This window comes from Hyaena hyaena, unplaced genomic scaffold (assembly GCF_003009895.1).
Source record: "Hyaena hyaena isolate Hyena2069 unplaced genomic scaffold, ASM300989v1 scaffold_158, whole genome shotgun sequence".
Classification (NCBI taxonomy): Eukaryota; Metazoa; Chordata; class Mammalia; order Carnivora; family Hyaenidae; genus Hyaena; species Hyaena hyaena.
In genome coordinates this window covers 2,686,329-2,686,758 of record NW_024080790.1, presented here as the reverse complement: position 1 = coordinate 2,686,758, position 430 = coordinate 2,686,329, and positions in this window count along the sequence as shown.

Below are 430 nucleotides of genomic sequence, written 5' to 3'. Positions count from 1 at the left end.
CTTTGGTATGATGGTTCTGATGTTTTGCTTCCCATTGATGACTCTCCTTTTCCACAATACACTTTTACTTCCTGAGGATAATACCATTTCTCATCTCTCAAGTTATCTCAATGACTTTAAAACATATTTTATTTTATTTATTTTAGTTATTTATTTTTGAGAGAGAAAGAAAGAGCGAGCACAAGTGGGGGAGGGGCAGAGAGAGAGAGGGAGACACAGAACCTGAAGCAGGCTCCAAGCTCTGAGCTGTCAACACAGAGCTCCACTCAGTGTTCAAACCCACGAACTGTGAGATCATGACCTGAACTGAAGTCGAACGCTCAGCCGACTGAGCCACCTAGGTACACCCGGAATATTTTTTAAAAAACAAAATAAGTCTGGGGCACCTGGGTGGCTCAGTCGGTTGAGTGTCTGACTTCAGTTCAGGTCA